A 25100-nucleotide genomic window follows, 5' to 3' on the forward strand; every position below is an offset into this window, starting at 1 on the left:
TGAGGGGGATAGTGGGTCTCTAGCACAGGCCCCACCCAGCTGGAGCCAAAGGAGAGGCTGTCAAGGAGGCCTTCCTGCAGGTGGTGACCTGTGATTTGAGGCACAAAGATGCGCTGGAGTCAGGGGTTGCTGGCGGCAAAGGAGCTCCATCTGTGAAAACACCAGGCATCGAGGCCAGTCACCTGGGGGACAAGCCCGGAGCTCTGACAGGCTGATCTGCCAGGCAGGTGGGCATGGTGGGTGCCGGGGCTGGACAGAGACTCAGAAGGGGGTCAGCCCTGTCCAACTTTTTGTGACGCCATGGACTGTAGCCTCTGTCCATGGAATTCTCCAGGCAAGAACACTAGAGTGGGTAGCCATTCCCTTCTCCACGGGAATCAAACCCAAGTCTCCCACGTTGCAGGCAGGTTCTTTACCGGTTAACCAACAGGGAAGCCCCAGATGGGGGTCAGCAATTATAAATATTAATAGAAGCAAACGTCGAGCACAGGGCAGCTGAGGGCCCAACCCTTACTGTAGATGATTCCCAGAGGAAGTAATCCATAAAAAATGTAGAGAATGGCCTGAGATAATAATTGCTACTTTCTTTTAACTTCAGAAACAATCGCTTTAGTCTTAGAGCTCCCACACGGAGCCGCCCCCTGCCGTGCTCCACCTCTCAGTTCCCTCCCTTTTCATTTTCTGGGAAAGGTCTGTCATTCTACCGTCTGCTTCCGGCCCGACTTACTTGTCCTGTGTTCGACTAGACAACTTCCCATCTAGTCTAACACTTACCAGTAGAAGCCCACCAGGGCCCAAGCTCCTCACAAGTGGTCTTAAAACATTTCAAAACAATGTATTTTTCTCCCTTCTCAAAGGAGAGATTCTTAAAAGGGTTTCTTAAAAAACTTCCCTGGCAGTCCAGTGATTAAGACTCCACACTTCCACTTGAGGGGCACAGGTTTGATCAACCTGGTCAGGGAACTGAGATCCTATATGCTGAGCAGCAAGGCCAAAACAATTTTTTTTTTAAGTATTGACAGAAAATGCAGAACAGAAAGTGGGTGGGGAAGGCATCATGGAACATGGGCTTTGAGTGGGTCATGGCGGGGAGGGGTGGCGGGTCCGCTGTCCCTGCCCCATGTGTTCTTGGATAAGCTGCTTGATTTCTGGCCTCTCTTTCCTCACCTGTAAAATGGGCAGAATAGCAGTCAGAACTCTGGGTGGCAGTGGAGGGTAAGGAGGAGTTATGCCCACAGCCCCCAGCACAGTGACAGCTGTCAGCTCTTCTGTTGTCAGCAAATAGAAGCTGTTCCCGACAAGCTTGCCCTGAGCTTGGTGTGTGTGTGTTTCTGAAATTACGGGTCTTGGGCAAGTCTGGCCTGAATGGCATCATGTCCTCAGAAGGTTTGAAGAGTACATGTTGCCTCTCCCTCCCTGGGAGGATGTCACTGGGATGACCATCCCTCGCCGCCCCCACTGGGGACCGAAGCCCACAGGTCGGAGGCAGCGAGGCTGTCGGGAGCCCCTGCTGACTGGGTGCAGCCGTCAGCCTGCGTCAGCTGGGCCGGCCCGCTGGCTGCGGCGGGGACAGCAGCAGGAAAGTTTTCCATGTGTAGGCTTGAAGCGAAATGTAATTAGCCTTTATGTGCAGAACAAGGCTTCATTGATGAATACAGCTGGTCTTTGTTTTGTCCTGTCATTGAGAGTGGGAGGTAAAAGTGTTCTTCTTCATGTTTATTAATGCAAGATTCCTTAGACAAATGGCAAGCACAGTTTAATATTTGTTGGAACATCAGGGGGCTTGCCAAAACAGTTGTTGTGTAAGAGGATTGCAGGGTTTCAGATTATAACCGTTTCTGGGTTAAATAAATGAATTATTTCTCTGCCTTTTTTTTTTTTTTTTTTTTTAAGTGAAAAAAGTACCTCCTCCTCAGCTGGTCAGGCTATGTACAGATCTTCTGCCTTCTCTTAGCAAATAGAGACTTAGCACCCCAGCTGACATTAACGTGGAGATTCTAGCAACGTCAAGCAGGTTGGGTAAGATTTCAGTGGCTCCCTGGGATGGCCTTGGAGGAGGGGAGACAGCTTCTCGGGCCCCAGGAGAGAGGTCTGGACAGCTCCCCCGCCCCGACTCCACGCCTGTCCTGTGCAGCTGTTCGCTTGTGGTTGGGCTTAGGTGGCCACTGCCCATGGCGGGAGGAATGTTACCCCCCAGCCGAGATACCAACATTCTGGGCAAATCTGCAGGAAGTCCCATTTTCACTCAAGTCCACGGCCACCTCTTTGCTCTATCCCCGAGAGTCCTGGTTGCAGAAGGAACTTCAGTTGTTAACACACACAGTCAGCTTGTTAAATTCCTCCTGACTTGTGGGTGGAGGCTCTGAGCCTCCGATGAAAGGAAATATTGAATCGCACTGAAATACTGCTTTTTTTTTTCTATAGCTAATGTTAGTCTGAGGAGAATTTGCACCTCCCAACCTTTCCTGCCAGTAAAATTCATATTTCTTAAGGTTACTCATGTTGTATTTCTTGCCTATATGCTTTTTAGAAAGAACCACATTGTATGCACACATGCTTAAACAGTTCATTATGAAAGAGACACCTATGAAGAACTTCACTTGGGATCATTTTAGAGTGTTCTCTCTTTATCGTGCGTATACAACCAGTGTATAATCACAAAGTGCAATATGCTCTGAGAAAGCAGAAAACTGGCCCAGGTGAGCTTGACTTAGGGCTTTATTGAAATTGCTTATGGGAGCCTGTACTCCGCACCCACATTATGGAGGGAGGGGATTCCTGTGTGCCAGCAGTGGGCACAGGGAAGACTTGAAATGTTTGAAAATATGAGGATGCCCAGGGTTGAAGACATGATTCTGCAGTTGATAAATGTAGCCAGTGTGCAGTCAAAGGCAAGGGGTCGAGCACGTCCACACGTCCGGATCACTCTGGACTAAGTCATGATGCCTTCTTGCGTGCTCTGGCGGTCATGGAGGACGTACCTGTTGCACTCATTTTATAGACAGGGAAACTGCCCTGGAAACATGGAATCAGGCCCCAAATCCAGACCTTTGGACTCAAAATCCAGTGTCCTTTGCACTTTCCCACCATGACCTGGAAAGTTTCTTTCTGTGCTGCCTTCAGAGAGCAGTATTACCCACCTGCTGCTCGCCAGGTGATGGGTCTTCCTGAAGGGTTTTCCATCTTCTCTCCCTCTCCACGAGCCCTGATGTATTTACCCTCACAGACTGATTTCCCTTTTATTTATTTATTTTTTTACAGTTCCACATGCAAGGCTCAGGAAACTGAGCCAGGTAGAGCCGAGTAGCCAGCATATTCCCATTAGACAGACTTTGCTTCCCCCAACTGAATTTGAAAAGACCACCTCAGTGTCCGGAAACAGCGTCTCCCTGCTGTACCTTTAAGAAGAATGTAACATTTTCTATTTCCTGGCTTTTTGATGAGTCATCAGTTTCCAGTACGAGTTGCTGTAATTATCCTGGTTAGATTAATTTCCCTAAAAATGGAGAAGCAGCTACTTTGATGGTTTCGAAGAGATGGACTTGAATAAAGAAACCCCTGTCCTTTAAACCTTAGAGAGAAATCAGACGTGCCAGGAACAAATGATGCTTTTTTTTTCCCCCTATACCTTATCTGCAAAAGGGTGTGTGCATTTTGTAGAATTCCTGTGATTTTTCCTCTTTAAGCATTTTGCTTCATACCTAAAACTCCATGCCTGCATGAGTACCAAAGGACTTTCCTTGGCTTTCGCACTGACGGCATCTGTTTTGCCTTCTCTTCTTGTACAAGCAGTACAACCCTGATCTGAATTTTTTTTCCGGTCCAAGAACTGTGCAAAAAGAAGGGCCTGGCTTCCTATTCTCAAATCCAGGTAGAAAGTCCTTTGAGTGCTAAACATTCTTCACCTATTCCGTGGACTCTAGGCAGGTCTAAAAATTACATGGCATCAGTGAGAACTGGCGCTTTTTACCCCCCTTCAGCTAATCTTAAAACACTGTGTTGAAACGCAGGCAATGTGTCAGGTGCTAGAACTACAGAGTAAAGAGGGCAAGGGGAGTTACGGGTGTGATATGCACACAGACACGGATCACACACTCTGTACATAAGAACACGTGCCACACACATGTATATAGAGCTGTCCGATATGTGTGTGTGTGAACATGCTTATGAGTATAGAGGTAGTAATGATATTCATCCAGCATTCTTCTAGGGGTATTGTAGAGAAAAGGATGCATAAGCTATCACCTGAGTTCGGCGTGCTTTTATAAAAAACTGAGGGTTTTTCGGAGATCCTTGAAGTTTTCCTGATTCACTGTAAAGGACAGTCTTGGCGAATTCACAGTTAAAGGCTAAAGGAAACAGGTAAGGGGCTGTTAGAGAAGACATCCGTTTGTAGAAGATCAAAGCACATTTGATGAGCCACAAATTGGGCATCATAACGGGCGCCTTCCTGCCTGCAGAGCTCGAGGAAGAGGATGGGTGTGTCCCTGTGGACCACACAGAGGTGGCCAACGCCGCCTGACCTGCCTGCCTGAGGAGGGGCCCACCTCAGTCCCTGCACCCCACATGCCCGTTGGCATCACTGACACTGAGGGCTTTTGTTGAATGAATCACTCTGTGGGCGCCCTCACTGTGTAGACCAGTGGATTATGGACAAGGCCAAGGGACTAGTCTCGGCAGTGCTGAGAGCCTGAGCAGCAAGGCCATGTGCTGTCTAGAAGAAAAAGCAGACTACAGAAGCTGTTGGCATTTGGGAAGAAAGCAGGAGCCACCTGAACCTCTGAAGTATCTCATGGAGATATGATAGCATAGTGGAAGCCGGTCTGGACCATTCACACAGCCTTCTGCCCTGAATGAAACTCCTCCCAAAGCCGCTTATTTCTGACCTCTACCCCACCCCCACCCAGGAGTCCCTGGCTGCAGAGGGGACCCACAGCCATGCAGGTCATCATGACACTGCTTATCTCCTTAGCTTCCGATACGGAGGGAAGAAGGGCCCTGACCAGGCAAGGGCCCTTTAAAGGGAGAGGCAGGAAGTCTGGAGAAAGTGAGAAACCATCCTTCCCTGGAATTGCCCCAAATCATTGAAGGCTAATTCCTTTTATATAATATTTATGATTCTTAAAATTCATGAAAGTCACACATGTTTATTGTATAAAATTTAGAAAATTCTAGTAGATTTTTAAAAATAGGTCATCACTCATTATCCCACAACACATGGATAACTGGGTTTTGTTGTTATGGTTTTTTGTTTCTTTGGTTCATTTCTGGCTGTACTGGGTCTTTGTTGCAACTCGAGGGCTCTCTAATTATGGCACTTAGGCTTCGTTCCTCTGAGGCCTGTGGGATCTTAGTTCCCCATTCAGGGATCCAACCCACATCCCCTGCATTGGCAGGCAGATTCTTAACCACTGGACCACCAGGGAAGTCCCCAGATAACTGTTTTAACATTTTGGCATATTTTATTCCAATCTTTTTTCTATATGGTACTCTATTTTTTTTCCTTTTACTGTTCACGAATGGTATCAGACTGGTACAAGGTTTTCATTTCTAGGTGGTGGTTTTTTACTTGGCATGTAAATATGTCTTTCTTGTCGTTACCTGTTGTTCAGAAACGTGATACATGCTGCATGACATCCCATCAGTAGACATCCCAGGAGACTGTCACCCACTGAGTTCCCTCTTGTTTGGGGTCCTGATTTGTCACGTTGCCCTCATTGCTGTGCAGGTTGTAACTAGGAAGCTTCACACTTGCTCTGTCTTTTGGAGCCTTTACGTTCTGCCAGTGGCTGTGGCATCTTTCAGAGGCTTCCCTGTGGCGTCATCAGACCAGAATTCTCTGCGGACCCCGTTGCCAGGCCACTGTCTGGTGACACTTGCAGATGCCCCAGCCTCCCCTTGACTGGTGCGCACTGGGAGGTGCTGGGCCCAGAGTCGGGAGCTCCCGGGTCAGGTCTCAGCTCTGTCACCCGGGCAGCAGCAGTGTCCTCAGTAGCAAAACAGGAAGATTGGACCGGAGCTCAGGCAGACTTGAAGGGCCTGCCCGTTTCTCAGCTCCTTGAACTTGATCACCCAACTCCTTCCCCAAAGCTGGGCTCTCCCATCCTCCCCGAGCTGGCCCTGTGCAGCCTGTCTGTGGGGTGGCCTTCAGGGAAAGGGCTCCCCAGGACGTGGAGGGTAGCATGAAGGTCAGGGGAAGAGCCCGGGTCTCAAGGTCATTCCAGAGTTTGATTCCTGGTGCTGTGAGTACAGAAACCCTGGGCAGGGCTCTCAGTTTCCTTACTCTGGCCTTAGTTTCCTCCTGAGTAAAGGGGGACCTGGCGCAGCATCTGCACGCTGGTAGCCATCAGCAAATGGCTACCAGACACCCTGCCTGGCCCATTTACAAAACGTTGGTTCACTTCCCCCACCACTGGTCTCTTCAAACCCTAAGGAACCCCAGCATCTTCCATGTTTGACTTGTGAAAATCAGGCCAGTCCATCTGCATCACAAGACCCCTGTATTTGCAGCTGCAGGTGTTGGGTAAAGTGCCCTGTTTTCGTGTTGTATCATCATCCTAAGAGACTCTGAATTTAAAATCTTAACTAGTTCCCCTTGGGTGCTGCGAACACTGGCGGCAAAAAGTTCTGAGTTCAGATGATTGAGGGGCCGTTAGTGCCTTTAACCTCTTGAGGTTAATAACCGCAGAATAACTGCCTTCCAAAATCCTCACGCCACGTGTGTGTGGAACCCACCTTCTAAAGCAAGAACAGTGTGGTTCCCTCCAGCCACACGTCAGGGGCAACTCCGAGAGTTCAGCAGAGACCTGTTTCCATGTGGCCTGGAGAATTTGGGGGCCCCTGGGCTGATATAAAACAAATTAAGAGAGGTGCCAAGCATCTGGGCCTAAGCACAGACGTCTGGGGCTCCTGTTCTGGGATATCGTTAAAAGAAACTTTGGGGAACCAGCCTTCAGAATGAGAAGTTTCCTATAGGAAACCTAGGGAGAGCCAGATAATTGAACTCATTGATTTCCTTCACGGCTTGTTTGCCCTTTCATTCTCTTCCTGAGGTGCTGTTTGTTGAGGAATGTCTCCAATTGCCAGAAAGACAGTGGGGTGTCTCGTATTCCCCCCTCCACCCCCGCCAGCTCTCCTTTCAGCCAGAGCTGAGCTCTGAGGCGAGCCTGCAGTATGAATTTTTAATGCAGAACTTTATGGCATCGCTCTGGCAGCCTGGCCACATTGCTCTCCTGAGCTTTGAGATTTCATGCTCTGCTGAACAGAGCAGAGACTCAGGGCCTTCAGCATCAGTGAGGATTAACCCCCACGTGACCGCATGTATGCCCTCCAATTTCCCTAAAGGTAAAGTTGGGAGAAAATATTAAAATTATGTGGTGTTTAGAATGTTATCCACAGAGCCTGGGTGCAGAAACAGAGCGTAATCTTGAAATTTCATAGGAAAACATATATTTTTAGCTTTTCATTTATCTTTCTTTTAAAATTTGCCTATTTTTATTTTGATGCGTTTGTGTGGTGTTTCTACCCTAAAAAAAAAAAAGCGCCAATCTATAGAATTTATGCAACATAAAGATTATTAGATCCTTCCGTTTTCCATAGAAAGCCCCCGGGTACTTAGAAACTTAGGATTTGTTGTCAATAAGGGGAAAAAGACCAGTTATGTGAAGTAGGTAATTCTGTGTGTAGGCATATGGTTGATTGGCCTTTTCTTCTGATAGCCTTCTAGTATTTTTGAAAGTTTCCAAATTAAAAGGGTGAAATTTTTAGACGTTGTCTATAAAAATGAGTTGAGCTTAAATGAGTTGGGGAAGGAATGGAGCCTTCGATCAGTGGTGCCAGAATAGCTGGCTAACACTCAGAGGATGAGAGATGAGGCAGAGCCCTGTGCAGAGTCAAGCCTCGACGTTTTAAATATTTACATATGAAAAACAAAGTCATAAAAACACTAGGAGAAATTTTAGATGGATATTTATATAATGTGGGGGTGGGAACAAAATCTTTCAAAGCATGATGCCAAAGGTAGAACTCAGAAAGGAAATTTCACAGCTTGCTGGTGATTGATGAATGACTGGTAGATCAAGTGGCAAAAATATTTGCATTGTGTATGACAGGGAAAGAGAGTCTGTGTGTGTGTGTGTGTGTGTGTGTGTGTGTGTGTGTGCATATATACAAGCACGCCTCATTGGTGCCATTTTCCAAAAGTATTTGCTTTTCCTTTGTGTCTATGTGTCACAAGCTGGTGATTCTCACAGTATTTCAGACTTTTTCACTGTTATTTGTCCTGGAGGGGTTGCCATTGCAAAAGTATTACAACTCACTGAAGGCTGAGGTGATGATTAGCATCTTTTAGTATTAAATTTTTTTTAATTAAGGTATGTACATTTTTTAAAGACATAATGCTATTGCACACGTAATAGACTATATTCTAGTGTAAACAGAACTTTTATATACACTGAGAAACCTAAAAATTGACGTGACTTACTTTATTGCAGTGTTTGCTTTATGGGGATAGTCTGGAACCAAGCCAGCACTGTCTCCAAGGTATGCCTGTATATATAAAGAACCCTTAGAAATCAATAAGAAAAGATTTAATACCCAAAGAGAAAGCTCCATCTCCTTCCTAGACACAGGCCTCTCAGGCTCAAGCGAACTCATGATCCCTCCTGACTTGCTGCTTGCCTGCAGGCAGCTTCCCTTCCGTTTTTCCCCTCCCTGGAGCATATGTGGCCCTCCCTCATTCCAGAGTTGAAGGTTCCTTCCTGGCCCTGCTGGCTAACCGTATTCGTTCCACCTCCTTGAGACCTTCCGCATTCCTCCTGTCTTTGTCTCCACTGTCACTGCCTTAACTGGGCTCTTTTCACCTCTTGTCTTTCCTTCTTCAGTCCCTCCCTAGCAAATCTCCCTGCTGCCAATCCTCCAAGTATCTGTAAGAGTATCTTTCCAAAATATAAATCTGATCCTGTCTGTGTGGCTCATCCTTAAAATCTTTCCATGGCTTTTTTAAATTCTATATATTTTTTTAGTTGAAGGATAGTTTCAGATGTACAACATAGTGATTGAATATTTTTATAGCTTTGTATGTACCGTACAAAGTTATTACAATATTATTGACTATATCATTAACTATTGAAAGTGCTGTACATGACATTCTTGTGACCCATTAATTTTATAGCTGGTAGTTTGTACCTCTCTGTCCCTGCTTCACCTAGTTCACCAATCCACCCACCTACTTCCCCTCGGGCAGCCGCTATTTTATTCTCTGTATCTGGAGTCTGTTTCTGTTTTGTTATATTTATTCATTCCACATACAGGTGAAAACACATGGCTCTTTCTTGCCTCCGCTGAAAACTGATGCCATAGCGTCCGGGATGCCTCGTGACACAGCTCTGCCTTCAATAGCCTCATTTCACACCACTCTAAACCCCACCCCCACCCTGTAGAATTGCGGGCCTTTCCCCTGATCACCAGTTCCCACATCCCAGTGCGCTGTTACCAGCCTTTCTCCATGAGACATCGCCTGCCCCTCCACGCCTCATTCCTGTACCCACACTTATCTGCACCAGCCTCTGTGAGCATGTGAGAAGGGTTCTGGTCTCTCCTGTTCCGTGGAGAGAATTTGGGGGTCTTGAATTTGTATCCAGAACGTAAACATCTTAATTTTCACTAAGTCTGACTGCAGTGTAGCATTTCCTTCCATTGCAAATCAACAACTCAGAACAAGAACAGGTCTGTGGCTTTCTTGCAAGCAGAAATCCTAGTAATTTCACATCACATCACAGTCCTTGTAGATAACTTGAATACTGTTTAGATCCATGACTGCTTCTAAATGTCAGTAATTTGGGGGGGTTTTAATTAATTTATTTACTTTTGGCTGCTTTGCATCTTAGTTTCCGCAAACAAGATCTTTCATTGCAGCGTGCAGGCTTAGTTGCCCTGTGCCATGCGGGATCTTAGTTCCCCAAGCAGGGGTCGAACCCACATCCTGTCTTTTGGAAGGTGGATTCTTAACCACTGGACCACCAGGGAGGTCCCCAAAATGTGGGTAGTCCTTAGACTCGTTACTAGATCAGGAGACCACTGGGACAAAGGGTGTGTTGTATCAAGGTTCCTTAGCGTGTCCTTTGCAGGGGGAAGAACCCCTTTGGTACAGCAGCGCCAAGTGCTGCGGGCTCTCTCCCCTCCCCTCGGCCCCAGTGTCAGAGGTGGGTGTACCCGGAGCTGTGTTTGGCCTGGGGAGCTCACGCTACTTGTCTCAGACGTTCTGTGCTCGATCCAGGAGATAAGGGATGGGCTGCAGCAGTTCCACCACCTCTCCACCATGCTATGTGGATGCTCGTAGATGCTTGACTTGATATTTGTTAGGACAAAACTCAGCATTTGCCCATTGGCTGGTTTACTCCCCATGTGTTTCCTTATCACCCATGATCATGAATGTGGCTAGTATTCTGGATCTTAACTACTCACCCACATTGATCATTACCTATTAATTGATCTTCTCTTGAGTTTTAGTGATTTCATTGTCCAGAAGTAATATAAATATATGAGTTAGATCTCATCAACTTTGTCATTAATCATTTTTATTTTTTTATTTTTTTTTAATTTTTTTTTATGTTTTTTGGGGTTTTTTTTTTGTTTTTTTTTAATTTTATTTTATTTTTAAACTTTACATAACTGTATTAGTTTTGCCAAATATCCACTATGGAGAACAGTGTGGAGATTCCTTAAAAAACTGGAAATAGACCTGCCTTATGATCCAGCAATCCCACTGCTGGGCATACACACTGAGGAAACCATTAATCATTTTTAACATGATTTCAATAATTGAAAATTAGTATTTCCTTCCCAATCCATGTCCTTATTATTTTTTATGATTTATTGTATCTCTAACTTGTTGGAATGTATTATAGCCTGTGAGGTAAGGTATGTGTCTGTTTATTATTCTTCATGCCAATTCTCAGCTTGCCCAATAACTCCTTCCTTCAGTATTTAACCCTGGACAAATCAGATGTAAATAATTACATATGTCTCTGGATTGCTGTCTGAAATTTCTTTCCATTGATCCAACTTTTCATTCTTATAAGTACCCAACTGTTTTAATAATGTTTCATTTTCTATCTTGATACCTACAATAAGTTTACTGCTATTGGGGTCATTCTTATAAGTACCCAACTGTTTTAATAATGTTTCATTTTCTTTCTTGATACCTACAATAAGTTTACTGCTATTGGGGTCAATAAGTTTTCTATATGCATCTTGACATTTTACTGAGTTTTATAAATCAACTTGGAAGCTAAACTTATATTTATTTCTCCTTAACACAACTGCACATAAGAAATGTCATCATTAGCTTTCTTTGTCACTAGCATTTTGTAATTTGATTTTCTATAGATGAATTTATGCCATGTTATTTTAATTCCCACATGTTTAATATTTATATCCCTATTGTAGATGAAATCATTTATTTCATTTTCTAGATATTTATTACTGGTACATAGAAGTGTCATTTTTTGTCTTTATCAAAAAACACGGGGCTTTGCTGAATTCTTGGGTCATGGGTTCTCTGCTGTTTTGCTCCAATGAATCCTTTTGGACAAGCATGTAGCCATATTATCAACCAGTCCATTCTAAAGGAGATCAGTCCTGGGTGTTTCTGGAAGGAATGATGCTAAAGCTGAAACTCCAGTACTTTGGCCACCTGATGCGAAGAGTTGACTCATTGGAAAGGACTCTGATGCTGGAGGGATTGGGGGCAGGAGGAGAAGGGGACGACAGAGGATGAGATGGCTGGATGGCATCACTGACTCAATGGACGTGAGTCTGAGTGAACTCCGGGAGTTAGTGATGGACAGGGAGGCCTGGTGTGCTGCGATTCATGGGGTCACAGAGAGTCGGACACGACTGAGCAACTGAACTGAACTGAACTGAACTGAACGGAGTGAATTTGTGTGCTTTTCTGACAACCAGAATACCTGATTCTCCTCTTTCATTCCTGTTTTTTAAAAGGAGCATCTCTCTTATCTGTCTGTGGAGAGCAGTGGAGGCTCTTGGTTTAAATGTCTGTCCTGTTTGAGACCCCCACACTCTTGTGATTCCCATTTAAATTAGCTTTGACCTGGGTTTCAGATTCCATGTGACTGGAACCCTTCCTCTGTGTCATTTGGTGTGGTTCATTTTCTAGTAGGAAAATACTTCTATATATTGTGTTTCTTTCCATTTTTATATTGCATATTTTATGGATTGTCTTACTTTGTGATTTAAGACAAGTTCAAGCTTGTTGTGTTTTATTGTTTGCTACACCTCTAAGTATGACTTCTTTCTCTGTTATTTTGCTACATATAGTATTGGCTAGTGTGGCTTTAAAACCTTACCCTAGCCTTTTGAAAAAGTCTAGTTAATCTTTTCCTCTTTTGAGGTATGATTCTATTGCATTTTTTTAGGCTTGGGGTTTTCTTCCAATACATATTTTATTTCTATAGGTGAATTTGGCCTGGTTACATTTACCAGTATAACTGTTACCTTACATTTTTCTTTATTCTTAATACTCTTCCCCCTCCCCCCCCCCCCAATTCACATCATCTGTCATAAACTTTCTGATCTATTTAAGGAAGATGGACCACAGCGCATAATTGACTCTCTGAATGTCCTGGGTCCTCCAGGTGAGCCCTGCTCCAGATCCCCTCTTTTTACTGAAATTCAGTGTCAGATGCAGAACTATTGAACCCTTTGGAAACCTTTTAAAAGCCACATATTTATTTTAAATTCTCTTACCATACTGCACTGCTATTACATTATATGTCAAGCATAGCAGCAAGTTATGCTTCACTACATTAGCCTCGCCTCCTCCTGCAGTGAGACCCAATCCTTCATAGAATACACTGAACCTACACATTCCGGCTGGCGATTTCCTTAAAGTTGTTTCGATTTTCCAAGGACCATGGGCTTCCCTGGTGGCTCAGACAGTAAACAATCTGCCTGCAATGCGGGAAACCTGGGTTCGATCCCTGGATTGGGAAGATCCCCTGGAGAAGGGAATGGCTGCCCATTCCAGTATCCTTGCCTGGAGAATCCCATGGACAGAGGAGCCTGGCGGGCTACAGCCCGCTGGGTTGCAAAGAGTTGGACATGACTGAGCAACTAACGCTTTAACTTCTGAGGATCTCCTCCTGCCTTCACAAAGCACCTGCTGCTCAGCGGGATTATCAACTACGGTGATAAGAATCCTTTATTCTCTGGCACATGGTAAATATTTTTGCACAAACTTGAGGCTTGCAAGCTAGGCAGATCCTAAGGCACAAACATAGATACATTCTTATCATCACATTGTTTAACTTTTACTAAACTCAGAAATATACTTTCCAGGTATCCAGTGTCCTTCCATATGGTTAAACCCAGGGAGTGCCCTACCCTGTCATTTGGAAAGCTGACTGAATCCAGTTTCCTGCCCAGAATCCCAGAGACATTATACATCAGTGGTCACTGCACATAGCTGAGCTGTAAGGCAGTTATTTGCTGACTGTGTCTTCCCAACAGAGGGCCCTCGGGGTTCTATCCACTGAAGTTTTCCAACCAACCATGAATGTACGGAAGAGGGTTTGGCTTGTCCAATAACAATCCCTTCCAAAATGTGAATTCTCTAATAAAACCAGGAAGGTCATTCGTTTGTTTAACTTCAAATTTTCATCACACTGACCTCCAATAAGTATTCCAGGTGCCTTTAATACCAGACACAGAATCAGTGAAGCTCTTAGATTAAAACCTGGGAATTCGAGCTTAGAGTTCCATGGGAAAGATGCCTCTTTAAGACTTGGATTTGAATTAAAGCTCAACAACTCAATAACCTGACATGACTAAGACATTCCCTGCATAGGGCTTTCTGAGTTCAGTGTTACTGTGACGCCCTGATGTACTGTTTGCTTGGCAACGAGGAAAAACTTTATGTTGCAATTAACCTTGCTATTTTTTTCCCTTATGTCTAAGTATCGTGAACTTCCTTTGTGGTATTTTAGTGATTAGACAGGATGGAGGGTGTTCTTAAAGATTCATGGCCAAACCCGATGATGTCAGACCAAAGGGAAGGGACGGTCTTCGTGGGGCCAGCAAGTCTGGCCCCGTCTGAATTGTTTGTCTAACACTTCACAAGTAGAAGAGGAACCACTGAATTATTCATTTTCAAGTTGCCCTAAAAAAAGGCACTTACGCTGCCGAATTGCAGACTCTCGGTGCCAGCGAGAGGAAGAGGAAGGATGCTGTCTTTCCTTGGGACAGGCCACTGCCGTCGGCTGCCTGGTTCTCCAGTTTCACTTCCCGACCCTGTGGAGTGAAGGAGACAAAGCACCAGCTGCCTTAAGTGCAGGGCAGTTAAGGGGGTGGGGGCCATGGACAGATGCTACCAGAGCCTCCGAAGCCACAGGTGAGCCAAGTGTTGGATTGATGAGGGGAGACCAGTGGAGGGGAGGCTCTGCAAGCAGCTCTGAAGGGCCAGGAGGTGTGGTCAGAAGGCACCAGGGTGTAGAAGTGATCCGGAGGACAGCCCAGGGCCTTGAGGTGGGCCCAAGAAGTCCCAGGAAGTCGTCTCAGCCTTGGACTTGGAGGGGAAGGAAGCAGAGCATAATAACTAGAATGCAACTGGAGAGGTTTCCTTATTCTGAGTTTTAACTTCTCTGCCACCAAACCTTCTCTTAACAATTCCTACCACATAGTACTTAGGAGAGAAAGGGGGTAATTAGAATCCCTCACATTCCCGCATAAACGCAGGGTTCTTACCCTAGACTGCTGCTTTCTGTGACCTTGAGCTTCTTGGTCACCACTCACCCCCCGCCCTCAGTTTCCCCACCTGTGAAATCCAAGCAGCATCCACCTGTCCACCTGCAGGGGTGGCACGTCCCCTGTGCCCTCGGGAGATGATACGATGGATCAGGGGCACCTGTCAGCCCAAGGCAGAATGCTTACAGGTCAAGCCAACAGGGAAAAGAAAACGAAATCTGAAAGGAGGCTCTGAAAGTGCGAAAGCTCACATGGGGCAGGCCATGCTCCAGCCACCAAAAAGACCTATTTCTTAAATATCTGGAGGAAAGCAGCAGCACTCTGGGTCCACAGTCCTACTGGCCATGTCCTCTGCCCAAGACTCCCCCAACCAGCCAGCTCCCGGGGGACCCGGCGCTCAGGGTGGCGGCCTCGGCTCCCTCCAGATCCCGCGTGGAGGCGGCTACTGGGAGCCCCTTTCCTGGAGGGAGGAAGGTTGGGATTCCTGTGTCCCCTCCAGAATCCACTTACTCTGTATCAAAGAGAGATACTCATGGATGATTTTTCAATCACGTTCTCCTTGCAAAAGTGTGCCTTTCATGCACGTCGTTTTTCCTTCCCTTTGATGAGTTAACTGAGATACTAAGAGGTTAACTGACGTGACTAAAACTAGCAAAGTACTCCTCATCTGTATTCTTTCCCAGGGACCACTCTGTAGCATCCTGCTTGTCTCTGCACGGGCCTTCTGGTCACCTCATTTCTGTGCCAACGGTGGTCAACAGCCTACGTACCGACTTTATAGTTGACAAGTTATAATGGAGAGACACTAAACTACTGTGATGGTCTATGCTTTTTTAATCACCTTATAATTTTGTTTGTTTGTTTGCTTGTTATTATGTTCAGTTTCTGACATACGATAGAGGACAGAACCCCTAGTGCCTACTGGACAATTCCAGCCGTGCTTTCCTGGCCCACCTGTCCTTACTGCCATTTTATCTTGAAGCTCCTTCCAGAATCCTTAGAGCCTCACGTTCAGGACTCTTATTCTTTAATATAGCCACTATACTATTATCATAGGTGGTGCAGTTGTAAAGAATCCTTCTGCCAGTGCAGGAGATGCAAGAGATGCAGGTTCAATCCTTGGGTCAGGAAGATCTCCTGGAGGAGGAAATGGCAACCCACTCCAGTATTCTTGTCTGGAGAATTCCATGGATAGAAGAGCCTGGCAGGCTATAGTCCATGAGTCCACAAAGAGTCAAGACACAACTGAGCAACTGAGCATGCTCACTGTTATCACATCAGAAGTTAACTTCTTTATATCATCAATACTTAAATTTCTAATTACCCCTAAACATCATACATGAAATTTTTTAAGTTGTTTTGACTTAGGATCCAAATTAAGACCCACACATTGCAATTGGTTGATATATCTTTTAAGTCTCATTCATTTTTATTGAGCCATCTCTTTTCCTTTTCTTTTCAACCTGTTTGAAAGAGAAACCAGCTTACTTGCCCTGAAGAATTTCCCACAGTCTCTCTCTCGTTTCCCCAGGTGTAGTTTAGCTTGTTCCTCTGTCCTCTCATCCCTGCAAGTCTGTAGTTGAACCCAGAGGTCTGATCAGATTTAGACTGGAGTTCGGGGGCAAAACCTACTTCCTAGGCAGTTGTGATTATAATCTGTTGTCTTGGGTGTTGAAAATTAGCTGTGACCAGAAAAGAACGATCCTGATTTTCATGAACAACAATAATAATGAGTGTGTGCGTGGGTTTACGAAGTTTTCTTTTTACCCTCCATCAATATTCTTATTTCGTCCTTGTGCCAATTTCTTTGGCAAAGGCCACGCTATTCCTCCCAGGCAGATGACTGTCACGCTCCCAGATCTGCCCAAGGTCAAAGGACCAGGAGGCAGTGGGAGGGAGTCTGGCCTGTCTACCTGCCATGCCAGGCACATTCTGGTGACTGTAGCCCAAGGTGTTGTCAATCCATCCTACTTGTGACCCCTGGCACTTGATTTAAGGGAAGAAAAGGATTTTCACACCAGACTGCTCCTCATGGCTTTTAGAGCCACAGTTTTAGAGAACGTGAGAGAAATGGCAAGAGGCATCTGAAGTTAATCCAGATGCTTATCCCAAGATGCTTCCACGACCTCAGGAGCAGCAGTCTCATGAGCTAATTGTCCAGCCATGGCTGTCCCCGGTGCCCTACCCTGCGAGGACTGAACCTGGGTGATGGTCACAGGCGGTTTCTGATCATAGCGGGTTGAACTTCAGGGAGTGACTCAGATTAAACTAAAGGAGGATTTATTTAAATTATTTTGTGTAAGCAAGTCAGTTAAATAGTAGGGCCAGGAGGGAAATTTCCTTCCCATTGGGTATTGATGAGGCGTCACCAAAATTGATTTTAATCATTACTTGTATCACTGACATTTAAACATAACAGTCATCAGAAGGAACAAATTGTGGTTAATTTCTGAACAAGCAGAGGTGACCTTCTGGCCATTTAACTGTCTCTTGATACAGTTTTATTTGCAACGAGAGTAAAAACCACTATTTCCCGAGGGTCTGACGTAGCGGTCAAGCTCTACAACTGTTTCTCTGCCCAGACCTCGACTTGATCAGAGAGGGAGGGTCCACTCTGGGGTGACACATTTGACTGGGGGCTTGAATGGGTGCCAGGTAGTTTCACCCCAAAGCAGAAGCGGCTTAACCCGGGTGGAAAATGAGAGACAGGACCCATCATACAGCTGGGGGTTGTCAAGAAAACCCCTCCACAAAAGATGCTTTCTCCTCCCACCTCCGCAGCCAATCCGTGTCGAGTCCTGTTTGTACCCAGCTCTGTGGGCCCCAGGAGGGACGGGGAGCAACAGGGAGATGAGCCAACAGCCCTGCCCTCTGGCAACTCATGCTCCCATGAACCCGGGTCTATAGACACTTTTTCTTCCAGGGAGAGTGTTTGCCTCCTCTTTCAAGGGCTACGAAAAGTGGTCAGAAAAACTAAGTATTTTCCTTCTGCCAAAACAACTTACAGACTCTTTCCTTTAAAGTCATATTTACAACTTGGCACAACAGCCCTCCACTTTGTGCTGTTTAGAGTCCCAGCCAGTGAGTTGTCGCCTGTCACATGCAGGGTGGGCTCGAGGAAGTGAAGGCGTCGTAGGTCTGCGTCATTCATCAGCCAGGATTTAGGGAGCGCCTGCTGTGTTCTCTGGGGTCATGGCCATGAATAAACAAGCCATCAGTATCTGAACAAGGTACTCAGAGGCAGAAATAAGTGCAATAAAAATAAATGAGCAGATGACGGGGAGCAGGGCTGCCAGGAGACCCTCAGAAGACAGTGGGCCCTTGAGCCAAGGCCTAGATGGCAACAGCAGCAGCATGTGGAGCTCAGCAGCGGGGACAGCCGTGCGGACAAGCGTGGTGGCTCTCAGGAACAGAATAAGGCTAGAAAACCCACAAGAGCGTTTGTTGATTGAGCCACAAAAGGAAATGTGCACAGAATGCATGTCACTCGCAGACTAAAGCCTCAACCCCACCTCAGCAGCACTGAGGGAGCAGTTGTGCACTTGGGCCTCTTTGTCCGGACAGCTGGACAAGCGGGAAATGAAACTGGAAAAGGAGCCGAGGTGTTGATGAGAGGTGGGCTCCCCCAGGGGTCCTGGCCCAGAGGACACTGGGAGGGAGGGAACTGGGGAGCAGCTCGCTGAGCCTGTTGCGCTGCCTAAGGCAGACTGGCTGTGAACTCTGCCCCTGGGAGCAGGAGACGGCCAGGGGCTCTCCTGCCAGGCAACATGTTGAGACCAATGGGTGGAATGTGGGCTCAGGTTTTTTGAAAATAATATCGTCAAATCTGTAATGGCTCACTCTGTCTACAAAAAGAAGGAAATGCTTTCAAAGTACTTTGTATGACTTTACCTGACAAAGAGGAGACAAAAGAAATCAGAGGCCAGTCTCACTTATAAATATTTATGGGGAAAAATACTCAATAAAATATTAGCAAATAGAACTCAGGAGCATGTTAAGTGCATAATATCCACAACCAAATGGGGGGCAAGTGACTGTCAGTATCATTTACCATCTCAGCGAGTCAGAGGAGGAGAACCTTCTAATTAGCTTCATGAATGCTTAAAAGGTACTTAATAAAATCAGTGTCCTTCTTTTATTAAAAAGCCTTAATAAAATACGAACAGTTGGCTGTTGCATTAACAAAATACAAACACATGTATTTAAAGCCCAAAATGAGCAAAGCGTTTGATGGTACACCATTGGAGGCCTCACCTGTGATGTCAGCCACCATCTGACATTAGGCAAGGGTCCCCACTGTCACCCTAGCTATGTGTCTGGGCTCTGTTGTCATGAGAGAAAGAAATAGGAGGCATAGAAGGGGCAGGAAGAGGCTGGCCTCATGACGTGGTTGGGGTGGTTGCCATGGAAACACAAGCTTAATGGACTCCACCCCGTGTGGTCTGGTTCAGTCTGGTTGTGCCTCCCTCTGCCCGCTATTCTCTGCCTCCTTCAGGTTGCAGACCAGAGGTCCTCTCCTCCAAGAGCCTCTCTCCTCCTGTTTGCAAAGCCAGCTGTCCCTCCTTCTGGGCTGTCCCTGGACCCAAATTCCCTGGTGTCCTCACTTCCCTGCACCCACCTGAGCAGGCGGTAACAGGGTCTCCTGTCTTTGAACTCCTGGGATGTACGGCATCTGTCCTTGTGGTCCCAGTAAGGTGAATGTCAGTGCCCTGTGCACTGCCAACCTGGGATGTTTGTTTCCCCATCGGACGTGGCACATAGTAGGTGCTCTGTAAGCATCACTGAGGACAAGCTGCCCCAACTCTACTCACACCCCTGGGCCTCAGGCTGGTGCTGCCTTCTTCCTGTGCAGCCTTGCCCTGCCTGTCACACTGGACTCAGACCAGCCTTCCCTCTCCTGAGACCAAGTCCCACCTGTGTGCCCATATGCAGGCGGAAGAGGCCCTTTTTCTGAGGACCCTCAACCCCCATTAAGGCGATTCTAGCCCTATAGCCAAGACATCTCCTCATCCCTGGCCCTCTGGCTCCTCCTCCTCCTCTTTGTTTTCCCACCCGTTCTTGTTGCACGCGGTCCAGCAACCCTGCTTTTGGGCTCCTCTGCCCCTTTGTGCTGGGAGCCAGGTGTGGAGACTGACCCGCCTTCCTGATGGGCCAGGTGGCAGACATAGCATCCAGTGGGTGGGGCAAGCATTCCCTTTACCAAGCATCCTGGAACTTACTTAACCAGCATACTTGTTTTTAAAACAGGGAGAATGGATCTTTAGATATGTCTTCCTCTTTTGTTTTTCTTTTATTGTTTTGTTTTTTTGACTGCGTCACATAGCTTGCAAGATCTTAGTTCCCCCACCAGGGATCGAACTGTGCCCTCTGCAGTGAAAGCAAAGGATCCTACCCCCTAGACTGCCAGGGAAGTTCCAGATATTTCTTCTTTTGATGCCTAAGAACTTTACAATCTAGAATTGAGGCTCTTGACCTGGGTCCAATAAAATACACTGGCCTTTGAGGTTCGCCCCGGATGCTTTTTCAACTGCCTTGTAGATTTACTTTGCTTAAATAGCTCCTGAAGTTGCAGGTTTGTTTGGGATTGAAATATGCTCCACCCTTGCCCTTGTGCCATCCCTCAGCACTCGGGAGACTAGTGTGAAAGGAAACACAGGGTTTCCATTGTGCATACGATTTCCCTACCGTCAGCCTTGACTGTGTCCTTTCAAGTTCCTCATAAAAAATCATGTGCCAGCCCAGAGACTACCCTGGAATGATCTGTGGGGAACCGATTGAATGAAACTGCATATTCCAGGCCAGGCTGAAATGATCCGCAGTCTGAAGCCAGAGCAAGCACAATGCTGCTCTGGTTAATACTTCAGTGAAAGCTGTTTTGTCAGCTCGTAAAAAGGTGAGAGAATGTAATCTTTATAATAAATAGTTTTGCTGAGCAAACAATAACGTGCAGTTATTATGGACTTTGGAAAATAAATGATTTTAGACTAACGTCAGGCTCCAGTTCCAACCCACTGACGTGGTAGTTGAGCCTGCAAAACAAAAAGAAGGGAAAACCCCCTCGGAATATTGTTAACCGCCCTGCTATGAGAGCACATGCCATCTAATTCATAACTGTACTTTTCAGATAACGTTTCTAGTTGCTTTTTTAACCCCTGGGCACTTTCATGTTACTTATTGAGGGCAGTTTGTCTGGTAGGATTCATGTTGTTGGGGAGGGACGGGGGCAGCAGCACTTTGGCTAGGAGTGGGTTGTACGGACTCTGCGGCAGACAAGTTATAAGATTCAACCAGCACTGACAAGTCTGCCAGCACCAAGGGCTGCACTTCACGTCTCCAAGAGCCCTGATCACATTTTGGTACCCAGTGGGTTGTGTTTTTCATCTCACCTTTTAAAAAGCATGCCCGCTTGGGAAGGTGCATCACTGAGCCCACAGACTCCTATAGTAATCATCTGAACTTTTCCTCGCCCACTGCATCTCTGGCTCCTACCACTGTCTCCTGTGGCTCTGGTCCCATGTAGCCCCCCTGGGCCCTGCTGTCTTCAGGGGAGCCGGTGTTGAATTCCCTGGCCCTGGAACAGCAGGGCTCAGTGTTGGCATTATCATCTGAAAGCTCTGGAAATACGAGACTTGCTCTCATAATGAAAGGTAAGGGCCATACTTGTTATCACATTCAATATTTTGGTCAGTTTAGCAGTTGCCTAGTAACCAAAGTTAAACTGACGAGAAGATGGAAAAACTTGAAATTCATTTCCAGGGATTGCTGCAGAATGCCAAAAAGACACCTTCCTGTTTAAATGTGGCTAATTTTTTTTTAATCAGTGACTTGAAATCTTTCAGAGCTGATACATTGTTTTCTGGGTATTAGATATTGTAATGACCAAACAAAACCATTCACCTAGGAGGCACTCAGGCCCACCCAGGCCCCTAAATCTGGCTGGATCTGGACATCACTTCCCAGACCCTCCCGGTCCCAGCTTTGCCAACCCAGCCTCTATGTGAAGCCAGATCGCTGAGAATACCTCTCTTTTCTAGCCCAGGCCTGTGTCTGACCTTGTCCTGACCCCATGGCCAATGGCAGTGGCCAGTCAAGGAGTGAGGGGTGGATTAAAAATAAGTGAGTGTGGGTCCGCAGACAGTCACACTTCTACCCTTTATCTCCAGAACAGAAGTTGGGCCATTTTACCAGGGGGATCACCTCCTCCTGATGCTGAGAATTAAAGGCAAAGCCCTGGGAATTTCCTGGAGGTCCAGTGGTTAGGACTTCAAGCTTCCACTGCAGGAGGCATAGGTTCGATCCCTAGTCAGAGAACTAAGATCCTGCAAACCACACAGCATGGAGCAAGGAAGGAAGGAATGAAAGAAAGAAAAAGAAGGCGAGAAAGCAAGGTGCAGCTCTGGCCAAAGAGTTTTCCTGGTGGAAAGGCGCTATCAGCTTACTCTGGAGACCTAGGGTCATTCCCTGCCTTTCCTTCCTTCACTCAGCAAAATGCATTGAACAGTGCTGTGTGTCTTTTTTTGATTCATCCTGAGAAATACACAGCAGGTCTGCCTCTCTATGCTCCCCACCTCCCTGTGTACACTGCCAGGAAGAGTAGCTGGTAACCCCAGGAAAAACAAGGCCCCAGAGGAGAACACCCCTCTCTGGAAGGCAGTCAGATGGGCCTGTCATATGAAATAAGTGCAAAAAATACACTCAAGGAAACATAAAGCAAAACCAAGGAATAATTTAATAATGAAGGGAGTGGGAATGACAGGTATGAGAGACAGAAAAACTAAACCAAGGAAGCAGAGAAGAGATGGATCCCAGGCTGAGCACAAATACAGGGGATCAAGCTGAAGAGCTGTCCAGAGGGGCAGGAGAGGATCAGGACACAGCAAATGGAGGGAAAGTTTGGACAACGTGAAGGGTGGAAGTATGTGTGCCGACAGTAGCCGGATAATGGGAGAGCCACACTGAGCAGAAGACTATCTAAATAACGGAGATAACTTAGACAGAATTAAAGAGGAAGGGGCTCGTGGAAGATACAACAGGAGAAATTCAGGAAACCCTCCCTGAGGCCGGTGCTCAGGATCTCTGCTCTCCCAGCCCCGGCCGTTCCCCATGCACCTGCTGGGTCCTGCAGCCACCAGCTCCCCAACATGCTCCAGAGAGAAGGGAGACAGGGCCCCTGGAGGTCTTATTTCAGGTGCTCAGTAGCCAAGCGTTTCTGTCTGCCTCTTATAAACGCAGCCCCGGCAGACTTTACAGGACCCACATCTGCCTGCACCTGTCCTGTGGCCAGGGAGCTTGTAGGTGTCTCGAAACATTCATGGACCAAGTGAGTGAGTGTCCAAATGATACCAGCAGCTGGCCGGCTGGGTGGGTGGCCGCATGGATCTTGACTTGGTGAATAACTGATTTAAGTTCAAAGCTGCATTTAAAAGTAGTGATTTGCCTTAGGAGAAGGTTGTTAACTTTTTATTGTCTCGCATACACAATGAAGTTTGTGCTCCATCAGCAGGTTGTCTAGACAGTTTTCGGTTCTGACCGTCAAGTCCCCTTTTCTGTCACTAGCAGATCTTAACACTTTCCATGATGGTTTTACCCTCCGGAGTCACGGCAGTTTCTCTCTGATACCCTGAAGGTTTCCTTTTGAAATGGTGCAAGGAGATGTTTCACAATTGAAGCCACCCCAAGCCTACCCCCAGCCCCCAGCATTTCCCTGTGGGGGCCCAGTTTGAGTGTTTGTCTTAGAGACACTGCCTCCTTCACCAAGTTGTCCTAAAAATAGCTTCATTTAACCAGGCCATTTGATGAGGTGTTTCGGACTTTTCTCTGATGAGTCTGTAAGCAGGATACTGTTTCAAACAGATACCACGATCTGTGAACCTGATCACCAGGCGTCTGTTACCTTGTTCAGGCTGCCGAGAGTTGATGAGATTGCCTGGAATCGCAGGGCACGCCTAAAGGCTGGGAAAGCCTCAGGGCCTCAGGAGGGAACACACGATGCAGCAAATAGCTAAAACAGACCGGCCAGGCCCTGAGTAGCTCATCCCATTCTCTGTATTAAGGGTAGGTGGTTAGGACCAGAGAATGAGGGTGGGTGGTTAGGACCAGAGAAGCAGGTTTGGGGAACAGAAGAACCCTGGAGTCAGCCTGTCTGGGCGCCCCGACCTGCCCCAGTGGGTAGACTGGCCGACCAGCCCATCACTGGAGGGACCAGCTGCATTCAGGACCCTGACCAAAAGCTTAACACCAAGCCCTATGCCAGCAGGGATGAGGGTGGAGGAGACATACACTGGTGGGGAGACTGTGCTGCCTCCTGAGATGGAGCCACTGGCAGGGTTGGGGGAGGGGTGGAAGTAGGAGACGAGGTTCCCAGAGGTGGAGGGTGACGGGACAGGCAGTATAGGTCCAGGCTACATAGGGGTCCATATGTGGTGAGACAGGTTGGAGCAGAGGTCTGTGGATGGGGGCCAAGGGCCTCGATGCAGAAGGACAGCCAAGGGAGTCCAGCAGGCAAGCCGTCCAGCGGGGAGGGGTGGGCCTGAGTCCTGCAGGTGACAGAGCCAGCTCAGGTCCGCACAGGGCATAGAATGAGGCAGCCCCAGCCGGAGGAGGTCTGTGCTGTAATGTTCCATCCCCTCTTTCACAGGGGGTACTGAACCTCTCACAGGTAGCAGTCTTGACCTTGACCTCCTCGCTGGGGCCACCGTTGGGACCTGTCTGGGGCAGCGACTACCCTGGGAGTTCTGTTCAAACCTGCCACAGACTTTTGGAATTGTCCTTCTCAGTAGAACTCTGAGCATGGTTCCTCTCTCTCATGATGTTGTATGTTAGCAGCATATATATGCCTTCAAATTACTCAGGAAAGGACTTTCAGAACAGGAGGAAAAAAAAAAGCACCTGGTAACTCCCTGCATGTGAGCAGGCTTGGGGGTGGGGTGTGACAGTGACTCAGCTGCTTCGTGGTGCAGACAGCAGAGCCTCCCATCCTGTATCCCCAGCCTCTCCCCACCTCCCCTACCTGTCCATGGTTCCCTCAGTCCTGGCAAACGTCTACTCACCCTTCAAAACCCAGTTCACACATCACCTCCTCTGAAACCTTCCTGATTCCCTCCCCCAAGGAGAATCCATCTCTGACTCCTCTGTTTTTCCAGAGCTCTCTGTTCAGAGCTCTGTTCAGGGCTCTCTTGGCAGGAGGCACTGTCTCCCCAAGGAGACTGGGTGCCCCTCAAGAGCACACCGGCTCTTTCCCTCGACGTAAGCCCACCTCCTCCCAGCAGGCATCCGTGTCCCCTCGCAGGTCTGCAGGCCCCCTGCCCCAGCACTGGCCTGGCCTGTGTGCCCATGGG

General features: G+C 47.1%; 1 protein-coding gene across 12 annotated transcripts in view; it reads left to right on the plus strand.

The window, feature by feature from the left end:
• The window catches only part of CUX1 (cut like homeobox 1), a 360547-nt gene that overhangs the window by 231308 nt on the left and 104139 nt on the right, over window positions 1-25100 (plus strand). The window lies entirely within an intron of this gene.

This window comes from Bubalus bubalis, chromosome 24 (assembly GCF_019923935.1).
Source record: "Bubalus bubalis isolate 160015118507 breed Murrah chromosome 24, NDDB_SH_1, whole genome shotgun sequence".
Classification (NCBI taxonomy): Eukaryota; Metazoa; Chordata; class Mammalia; order Artiodactyla; family Bovidae; genus Bubalus; species Bubalus bubalis.